We start from the raw sequence: 10,670 nt of genomic DNA, 5'->3' as shown, positions 1-10,670 counted from the left end.
TTATATCAAATGATTTTAAACAATATAAGCTGATTTCTGTTTTGGGTCTTTAATTGAGAAGGATGATCCTGAAAGACACTGAAAAGCAGCGGAGGTTGAGAGGAAAGTCATGTGGTTCTGCCATGGATTTAGGAGACTACTTCCACTGCTGACACCCAGGGATTTTATTTCTCATTGCTCTCACCTGTAGAAGGCTCCCAAATAAACCAACCAAACAAAAACAAAAACCCACCCAAAACCCCCAACCCCTACAACTCTCACGTCCAACTCATTACAGCTAGGAGAGACCTTTAGTGCTAGTGGCATCAAACATTTGTCCTGAATGAGTACACCTCAAATCCAGAGAAATGCCATTTCACAAATCCCCCAGAGCCACAGAGCAGTTTTCTGAAATGGCTGTAGGTTTTCTAGAGCCTAATAATTTTTCACTATATACAACTTCCCATATGTGAAGAGGTTATGTGTAGACAAAAGCCAGAATTTAATGCTAGAAGACTGAGAGACCATCAGCTGTTTAGTCTGGAGAAGAGCAGCTTGAGAGGAGATCTTATTAATGTTTATCTGAAGGCGGGGTGTGTCAAGACTGATAGGATAAAGGGCAATGGAAGTAACTGGAACACAGGAAGTTCCATCTCAACATGAGGAATAACTTTACTTTGAGAGTGCCAGAGCACTGGAACAGGCTGCACAGAGAGGTTGTGGAGTCTCCTTCTCTGGAGACTTTCAAGACCTGCCTGGATATGTTCCTGTGTGATCTGCCCTAGATGATCTTTCTTTAGCAGAGGGGTTGGAGTCAATGATCTCCAGAGGGCCCTTCCAACCCCTGCCTTTCTATGATTCTATGTATTCCTTATGATACCAGGTCTGCAATACTGAGATCTGTGAATCCAGGATATCACATGTGCAGAACATTAGGTTATTTAGTTTTAGAAGCACTATAGTGTAAATAAATCCCATCAGGTTGTGTATCAGTGCGATACTGTAACATGAAATATTTAATGAATCATTCAAAGCAGCACATCAGAAGGCTGATAATGCACACAGTTCAGCACAGTATATAACAGAGAAGAATGTGTCAGTTTGGCATTTGTAATTTTAATGTTCAAAAATTCTGTAATTCAGAACATGGACAACTTCTGCTTGCCTTCTGAAGAGGTATAGCAGAGCAAAGATGCTCTCTGAGAAAATTTTCAGTGTGTCTTTTAAATAATTTCAGCTCCTTTCAAGGAATCGGTAGAATATTTGATTCTTTTCTTCTTCCTGCCCCTGTGAATTTCCTCGTTAAACTTCCAGGAACAAAATCATTTTACCATCCTGCTTTGCTTTTCCAAAAGAAAGCCAAAAAGCTTTGCCTGTTCGATGGATTGCCTCATTGCCGCTAGTGATGCTGCTCATGGGAGTAACTTCAGTGTGTGCGCAAGTGGGCAAGATCAGGGCCCAGGACAAAAGTATCAGACAAGAAATTAGATGTTTAAGATAGAAAATGAGGGATGAAGTTGTGGGAGGAAAATAGCCTTGTGGTTGTGGGAGACAAGTTCTTTTGTCAAAAGAAAATTATGTCATTTGAAACTGCTAATTTTTTTTCTTCTAGCTCTCTCTCTTTTTCCTCCTTTGCCAGTTTTGTGGCATCTCGCCTGCCTTTTTCAGGCAGATAAAATGCATTTAAGCATTACTCTAAAAGCCTGAATTATGAACTCTGTTGCCATCTGTGGAAATACTAACATTGTGCTAACAGTGCTGTCTTTCCTGCCCTGTTTTTCTTAGTACTGCTATTAGAACTACTTGATAATTTTAACTGAAGAAGGCTGAAATGTGAGATTCCAAATGGCTTGAAATCTGTTCTTATAAGGACAGAATTTTAAGGCACCCCGGACAACACTGAAGAAAGGCTGCTGGCATGGAGAGTATGTAAAAGGAAAAGCTTTCTATTGTATATCAAGTCCAAATTTTCTGTGATACCACCCCCATACCATTACCCCACCACCTTCACTGAGCACAAAGAGACAAAATGAGGGTTAGCATTAACCTAATGAAATTGTTGTTCACAAAGATTAATTTCCAGTGGCAATAAAGCTCTAGCTGTGTACCGCCAGTTGTTTCGTGGCAAAGGTTCATTTAATCAATAGACATCTTGTGGTGCAGCAAGTAGTTCATTTGTCTGCTCCAGTATGACACAGATTTAATAACTGGGATCTGCACACAATTTCCAGTCTACCGAGTGGCATCTGTATTAGAGAAGGCAACTTTACATTAAGGTAAGAGCCTTCCATCAAACCTCGTATTTGACATAATTGTTGATTCAATCATAAATGTCAGTACAGAAAGTAAAAGAACTAATAACATCTGTAGTTGAGCAGATGCCTCTGATTTTGCAGTGTAGCTGTTAGGCGAAGCATGGGTTTGTATGCTTTTAATATCAGTGTTGTGTTATAGAAATAAAATGTGCCTAATGTTGTATTTAAAATATTGTTGTTTTTACAGCTTCTAATGATGTATTTGTAACATTTCTCTAATCTGGATATCCACATCCACAGGTAAGTAAGTATGCTTGTGTCCCTTACCTTAAAAAGTACAAATAGCTTCTTTTACACTTTGATAATATCTTTTTATCATTAGATTTTTAATAGCAAAATATTTATTGATTTATTTATGCAGTAATGCACTGCAAAAAAAAATACTTTCATTATGTGCAGTGATTTTTCTCTATAGGATTTAAATTAAAAATTAAGATCTTAGCAACTATGGCTCATGGCACTACAGAAGTACTGAAAATCTTACCAGGTCTGGGAATTCTGCTAAAAGCAAAGCATACATCCAATACTACCTAATCAACTAAACCATGGCACCAAGCACCCCATCCCATCTCTTCCTAAACACCTCCAGTGATGGTGACTCCACCACCTCCCTGGTTAGCACATTCCAATGACCAATCACTCTTTCCGTGAAGAACTTCTTCCTAGCATCCAGCCTACTTAGTGTTCATAAGGGAGAGGAAATCTTTGAGACATCTTTTACCTGGAAAAAAGGAAGAGTAAGAACATGGTGGGATGTCCCTGTGTCTCTTATAATGCAAGTACCTACATCTCTGGGAAAGTACAGCAGGTGACATCTGTAGGTAGCACTTTTCAGGTCATTCTCTTGAATCCATTTCCTTTACATGACATTGTACATTGTTCTTACATTTATCCCACATCTATACATTCTTCTGTCACCTTCAGAAGGGCTGGCACAATTCTGAACAAAACCACTTCAACATTCAGGGAAACTTAATGTTCATTCTGTGGCTTAGGCAGACAAAAGGTGCCATAAAAGAATAGCTGTCAACACCATTTCAGTCAAGCTTTGCTCCAAGTGTTGAAAGGCTTTGGGGGGGGAGGGTGTGTGCAATGAGATGAGAAATGTGTGGAAAACACATGAGTCTCTTTGAAAGGGTTCCTGGATCTGTTCATTCTATTCCTTTTCCTCTGACAACTTTTGGACAGCTGCACTGGTTAATTCCTCCCTTCCCTGTTGACCAAGTGCAGGCACAATCTGGTTTAGTAGGTATTTTATCCTGTTAATGCTCTTTATCCACACTTTTCAATGTGTGAGCTTTGTTAGGAAGCCAATTTCTTCCAGCTGTTTTGTTTTCTGATTAAAGTACACCAACTGGTGTTATTGCAATGTTTGGTAGAATGATTTATGAAGAAAGAAAATTTTCATTTTCCCTCTGTGCCCAAGGATTACTTGATGCCAAACATAACTAGTTAATTTTGACATGTGTTTGATCAGAGTTCTCTACCAAACATATATATTGGCCTGTGTGATTCATTCCAGTTATCCTGACAGTTACATTTTGCAGAGTGGAAAGGTACAGCAAGGCTGAATGACATGCTGTATACATGTCCTTACGATGGGAGTTCCTCATCATAAATGTTTTGGTGATTCTTGTTTTTATAAGGCATGCCAAAGGCATGACTGCAGATAGATCAGTTGTCATAACTTGTAATACAGTGAACAATAGCAGAGTAACTGTTTAAAAAAACAGCTATTGTACAGGAATGTTCAGTGATGTTTGCTTTGCAGGACTCCATGCAAGCATGACATGGGGTGTGGTAGACATGTCTCGTGACTTTTGAATCACTGGCATAAAAGTTCTGCTGCAAGTAACAACAACTTTGCTGCTACTCCTGTCTGCAAGCATGCCTGCAGTAGTGCATACTATTCTGACTGAGTGGTGTGTGACTGTGGAACTGCGAAGATAAATGGTTCTGATATCCTGGACTTCCCAGAAGATGTAGAGCAGAACATATTGCCATAGGGGTTGCTTCTGAGGGCTTAATCCTGCTTCTTGCATCATCAGCATGAAAGTCAGATGTGACTTTAGCAGTATGAAAGTGGAGAAAAAGAAGTGCTGCATGATGCATTGCCTGCATGTAAACTTTTAGGAGCTCCTTCTCTAGAGCTAGTAGCAGTAGAGCTATGTCTTGATAGAAAGAGATGATCAGAGTGGAACTGGTGAGATAATGTCTGCAACCGTACCAAACAGAGAGGCTCCTAAGGGCTCCTTGTTTGTGCACTTCATTCTATGAAGGAATTCATTCATAGCAAGATGTGTAATTATTTTTGTCATTATCAGTAATAAACACATTGTGAGCATAAAGAATAACCACTAGTATCAATTACCAATTCAACCTGTTCCTCTGTAATAAACTGGAAGGTGCCTGATTTACAAACAAGCCCAAAAGAATTTTGCTTCTGTTCCTAAAACAATGCCACAGGATATCAGGGACAACAGGAGGAAACACTCTGTTGAACTCGTACAGAAGAACAATTGACAGACAAGTAATCTCAGATATGGCATCTGTCTTGCAAATCTGTTTGATTCTGTCCTAATGAGGCAAAAAAATATGATGATGATTCTAAAAGTCATTAGGAGAAGTGGTTTTTTTGGATGAATAGAGGAAATTTTTTCTTTTTGTTCTTTCCAAGGTACCTGTTTCTTCCCTTCCTCCAGACTGACTTCTATACTGTCTCCCATTAGGACATGGTATATTAATGCATTTCTGCAAACAGGTAAGACACTTCTTGACCACAAAACCATGATGGAGTCGGTAAACACGGAGCTAGCTTGAAAATGTAGTGAGAGATCAGCATCCAAAAAGATAAAAAATATGAAATAAACATATATTGAAAATTAGGCTACAGTTTAAGGAATATTTTCTTAAGCAGAGGGGGACTGATTTTAACTCAAGTAATTTCCTTAGTACAATTACTGTATGTGTCTGTCAATCAACTGTATCACTGGTGCAGGCTATTTTAATCATCATCCACTTAGAAAAAAATATTCTTCCTAATATTAAGTAAGGTTTGAGGATGTCAGTATCTTACAGAATTGCCCAGAGTGAAGGCAAAGACTTAATTCTGGCTGTTTGGTTAAGACAGGCTGTGCTGACAACACTGTGTACAAGTATGTAAACTTTTGTTTTCCCACACTAACATACTGAAAGTGAGAAGTGGTAGTGCTGAATTGTGGAACTTGGCATTAAACTAATGAGCTGTCAGAGCACACTTACACAAAAAAACTAAAAGCTTGAGGTATTCTATTAGAAAGGATGAACTCCACAATTACTAGATACTCATGCATCTCTTGACACTTAGATTGGTTTTATGTAATGAACACTAAAAGCTGTGGACAGCTATTTTCCACAACAGTATTTGCACAATTGCATCTTTTTATCCCATACAGAGAAAGTGGAAAATGTATCCTGTACTAAATGATAAAGACACTTTGTATGCTGCTTAAAATAATCTGATAATGATGCATTGTCTGATTGTGGTGGTGGGAAACTTCAACCCACCACACTGATACAACTAAAGAATCAATAGTTTTTCATGCTTTCATCTTAGTATTAGACATCCCATAGTAAGATTTTTTTTCTCTGTTAAATCAAGCAAAGGATAAATATTCAAGCCCTAGTTTTCCTGAATTCCCATCCAAGATGATTTTCCTAATAGCTGCAGTTCACATTTTTGGTTCTCTCCCTATCTTTCTATGTCAACACTAAATGAAACTGCTCTATTCTTTTTTATGTGCATGCAAACATGGTGACAGATGCTGAATGCCAAGTCCTGTGATCCATGAATTCATAACCTAATCCAGGATCTACTACCCATGAGAACCAAAGATGGATACATACTCTTATATTTGGTCTTTCTAAAGATTCTTACATTACACTTATTCCAGGCAGAGAAAGGAATAAAGAAAAGGATAATCTATTCAGAATTTTCCATATGCTTTGTACATAAAATAGCAGATTGAGTGCTTTAAACAAAGGAAGGAAGGAAACTTTGATTTCTTGCCAAGAGATTGAAACCTCCTGATCTCTCACTAAGCTAGTATATTTACTGCCTCACCTTAAACAGCTCATTTTTCATCTGTGAAACAATAGCAGTGAGGGAAGCAGGCTCTGCAAGATGGCGACACTGTAAGGAGCCGCTCCACTTAAAGAGACTGATTCACAGTCAAATTTAGATATGGACCAGAAAACACAAACAGTTCCAGGTGTGGGGCATTCCCATATGGTTCCTAATGAAATTTTACCTTTTTGTCTTTAAGTACATGAAAGTTGCTGGCTTTGTGAACATGGCTCTCCTACTGCTCAGAAATTATTTAACTGCACTCAATATTGAATAAAATATGACCCTGATTTTCAGGATTCCATGTGCTGGGTTTTATTAAAAATGTTGAGATTTACCACATTAAAGAACTGAACTCCTTTCAAGTGACCCGAATGCATTGGTTCTGAAGCTTAGCCTCCCTCCAAGCTGCTGAGTTAGTTCTGATGAAGTTTACACTGTCGTCTTAGAGATTTCAGTCTCTAAGCAGATGTGGAGCACAAGTTCCTAGAGAGGTTGCATATCCTCTTTCAGTGAGGAGATTAAGATGTTTTTAGAAGTCTGAAGTCAAAGGCTAGCCATGGGTACCATAGAAGAGGATTTTTAGCTCTGTGATGCTAATAAAGCCAAGAGCAGACAAGTGGGATGAAATTAGGTGAAATTATCTTCTGTGCAGCAACAGAGCATCAATCCTGCACATCCCTTTCAGCCTGTTGTCTTAATAATATTTATGCAAGACTGCTACTAATTGAGGTGTCTGTTTAGCCCTCAGGTGTAAAACAGATGGAAAGTTTTTCATTTTAGAATTATAAATTAAAACAATAATGGAAATTACTACTTTTGAGGGGAGGAAGTCTTAATTACTGAGCTCTACTAGCAAACATCATCTAGTTTTTGTCTGGATGGGCACAGGAAGAAATTTGTTACTCCAAGATCCATAGAAAAGCTCTTGCTCCAGACTGCAAACCATTGTTCTGAAATGGCCATGATCTTGATGTTGTCTGAAAAATAAACATTTTTAAATCAGTTTTAAGAGAGGATACACAGAACTTTAAATCTCCATTTCAATCAGGGATGGCAGGAAATGCATTAATTGTGCTTTCTTCCTGCAATCTTCTGGTAAGGAAAAAAAACAGACTCATTCTGTAAAAGCTATTATTCTAAATAACAATGGAATTTTAAATTTTTTTATAACAAGAGAGGAAATGCTGTCTGATATTTTTTTCCTATACAAATCCAAAGTAAACCAGGTGAACAATCCTCTCTTAATTTCGTTGGCTTTTTTCACTTTATATAACTAGCAAGCTGCAGTTAATAGGAGCAGAACGGATAAACAAGAGAATGAAGAAATAATGTTTCAGACTTTGACATCTATCTTTGGGACACTTAGATGATATGAAAATATTTGGGCTCTTTAGAAGACATTATTTTCCAACAAGAAGTGAAAAACAGTTACATAGCTTACAACCAGCAAGCTAGAACTAGGCCATGTAACTGAGCCATGCAGACTATGCTGAGGCCGTGAAACATCAGAAATGGCTTTGGCAATTGAAGATTGATGGTCTGGACAATAGGTCTTGTAAGGATCAGCTTAGGGGTCATTTAGTCTGGAGAAGGGGAGGCTGAGGGGAGACCTCACTGCTCTCTACAACTCCCAGAAAGGAGGCTGGAGTGAGATGGAGGTCAGTTTCTTCTCCCTAGCATCAGGTGACAGAGTAAGAGGAAATGGCCTGAAACAGTGCCAGGGGAGGCTTAGGTTGGATATTAGGAAAAACAACTTTAGAGAAAGTGTGGTCAGGCAGTGGAACAGGCTGCCCAGGGAGATGGTGAAGTCATCATCTCTGGAAGTGTTCAAGAAATGTGTGGACATAGCACTTTGGGACATGGTTTAATGGCCACAGTGGTCTTAGGTTGACGGATGGTGATCTTAGAGATCTTTTCCAACCAAAACAATTCTATGATTCTATGATACAGTGAATGTTCTGCTAAATAGTACATAAAAGCTAGCTTGCTATATATATTTTTTTAGCTAATGTATACTCAGAAGGCCTAATAATAGGCCTTGTGAGTTGCAAATATCATTAAGTAAGCCACCAGAGTTTTAAAAATGTAACAGTTGAGAGCTATTCTGCTTGAAGTCAACAAGCAAATGAATACCTTTTAAAAACTAGTGACTCTTCTAAAAACATTATCATAATATGCTTTTAAATATTTAAGATTCTTTATTCTGTGAAAAAGTGGCATGTTATTTACTGGATTAGCAAAAATGTCTATAAAGACCAAATTTGAACCCATCTCCTAGGTTTCAAAATGAATCTGGAATGCTCAACTCCCTCACAATAATCCCAAGGGGAAATGGGTTAGTCACATCCATGTCTCTACTCAAGAAGACATAGTTTAGGCATAGCATTTAATTTTCAACGAAGAGATGTTTTTCACGTTATTACCCAGCTGGCTCGATATGGGTACAATTAAATCAGATGATTACTCAAGATCACTAAGGGAGTTAGTGACTCGACTGGGAGAAGAAAGTTGGAGTGGGAAAACTGAAAATGCTGGTTCCCATCGTGGCACAACTTCTCAGTAGCATTTAAGTAAATTAGAGGGGAAGCCTATTGTATTTCACAGTCATCTGCACAAACTACCAGCATTGTATAGATTAAATTTACATCAGTAGGGAACTGTAGACACAGAAGGAATGAAAAAACCCAAACCTAACCAAAACAAAAGACCTTCCATGTGATAGCTATCAGAACAGACATACCAGATGAAGAACAGGAAAAGTTAAACAAAAAAATTGTCTTCCAAATCTATTTTGTCTTTGTAGGTATCATGTTTAGGAGAAAAGTAAGTTTGTATTGTGAGCCTTTTTTGCTTGTCTTTAGTGATTTATTAACCAACCTTTATGAAATGTAATTCTAGGATTTTTCTAATTCACAAGTGTTCAGAATTCCTTTTTTGTTCTCCTTTTTCTTTTCATTTTCTTTTCTTTTCTTCTCTTTTCTTTTCTTTTTTCTTTTCTTCTCTTTTCTTCTCTTTTCTTCTCTTTTCTTCTCTTTTCTTCTCTTTTCTTCTCTTTTCTTCTCTTTTCTTCTCTTTTCTTCTCTTTTCTTCTCTTTTCTTCTCTTTTCTTCTCTTTTCTTCTCTTTTCTTCTCTTTTCTTCTCTTTTCTTCTCTTTTCTTCTCTTTTCTTCTCTTTTTTCTTTTCCTTTTTTCTTTTCTTTTATTTTTTCTTTTCTTTTTAATTTTATTTTTCTCCTTTTCTTTTTTCTTTTATTTTCCTTTATTTTCTCTTTTCTTTTTTCTTTTATTTTCTTTTTTTTTTCCTAATTATCTTTTCATGTTTCCACTTTTTAAGAATCTAGAGACACGTCACTACTATCATGAGACCGTCATTCTGGTACTGCTTTTATCAAATCTGATTACTATAAGACTTTTGCTTGATGCAAGCATTGTTTACTGATAAAAGTAGTAAGTTGTCATCTTCTGTGAAAACAAAGCAATGAAATGTGCACATCGGCTTATAACTGGCATCACAAAAATTGATGGTAAAGGAATAATGAAATTTAACATTTTCTAACCTCATTTCAGGGTCAGGACATGGTCCTCCAGTGAGAATAGAGACTCTTGCAATTGCTTTCTGCCCTCACCTTCTTTCCAAGTCCTACCTCACTTCTCCAAGCTTCTTGTTCCATTCAACATCAATTTTTCAAAAGTTTTCCATTTTCACAGAGTCTTCATTTCAGCCTCAGTCTCCTGGCTGAGCCAGTACTGGCTTTGTCCTTGGCTTGCTGCCTGAGTCCCCTGTTGAACTCAGGATGTGGTTCTGCCAATCTAATTGTGGGCTTCTACTGAAAGGGTTAGTTCCATTCCTCCTATTGTCTGCCCTGGTCTCCCATGTGAGCCGAGTCAGGGAACTAAACTCATATGATTCTTTTCCTTTAGTTCAGCTCTTTCAATCAGGTTATCAAGGGATAAAATGGACACCAATGCTAAGAATCACAACCTGGGTTGAATGGGGCAGTGGAATAGGGAGAGGAAGGACCATCTCGTTCAGTAGCACTTCACAGTTAACAGGAGTTTCACCATTAAACTTAATTTTGGGCCCCAAACTTTTCACCCTGCCTTTCTTGTTCTTCATTTTCCCTCTTCAGCCCCTTTTCCTAATTTCCCTCTGCCCTTTCTGCTCCTATTCCTGAGCTACCTATCAGCTAACAACAGCCATCTTGCCCAGCTCCTTTTTCTGCCTCAGTCCTTGTACTTCCCTGGTGTCCTGTAGACAGACCTTGTCA

This window comes from Melanerpes formicivorus, unplaced genomic scaffold (assembly GCF_026170545.1).
Source record: "Melanerpes formicivorus ecotype bairdi unplaced genomic scaffold, bMelFor1.0.p_v2 SCAF_12, whole genome shotgun sequence".
NCBI classification, from domain to species: Eukaryota; Metazoa; Chordata; class Aves; order Piciformes; family Picidae; genus Melanerpes; species Melanerpes formicivorus.
This window is presented reverse-complemented; position numbering follows the sequence as displayed.